Below are 697 nucleotides of genomic sequence, written 5' to 3'. Positions count from 1 at the left end.
TGCCTGCCCAGCGTCTGCCTGCCCATCCTCATGCCTGCCCAGCGTCCTGCCTGCCCATCCTCATGCCTGCCCAGCGTCTGCCTGCCCCTTTGTTTCTCTTCCGACCTTCCTGCCCAGCTGTTCATTCCCACTGATGTGGAGCAGACGCAGTGAAAAGGGGGCCGCTTGCCTTTGTCAGTGTTTCGTTAAGTCTGATGTTAGTTGTGGCAATTTTTTTTTTTTTTTTTTTTTTTTTGGTGGCTACTCCATTGGATTAAGGTAATTTTCTCTACTCCTAGTTTGCCGAGAGTCTTTTTTATTTTTATTTTTTTTGAGGCAGAGTCTCACATGTTGCCCTCGGTGGAGTGCTATGGTATCATAGCTCACAGCAACCTCAGGCTTTTGGGCTCAAGTGATCCTCTTGCTGCAGCCTCCCAAGTAGCTGGGATCCTGTCTTTTAGTTTGGAGACTCTAGTTTTATATTGTAGAGCCTCCATTTTTGCTACTGGAAATTCCTCACTGTTCACTCATTCAGTCCATTTTTTTCCCTCTAAATTAGTTAACACATTTATGATAAAAATTTAAGGTTGTTGTATGAACCCGTCTGGGTCATGGAGTATCTTTCCTTAACTGACTGATGTTTCTTCCCCTTGATTATTTGGTGAGTTTTCAGCCAAGAGTTTGGTTGATCTGTAGATGGACCACAGCTTTCATCTCT

This window comes from Otolemur garnettii, unplaced genomic scaffold (genome assembly GCF_000181295.1).
Source record: "Otolemur garnettii isolate 467f Iridium unplaced genomic scaffold, OtoGar3 scaffold00007, whole genome shotgun sequence".
NCBI lineage: Eukaryota > Metazoa > Chordata > Mammalia > Primates > Galagidae > Otolemur > Otolemur garnettii.
Note: the sequence above shows the minus strand (reverse complement) of the source record.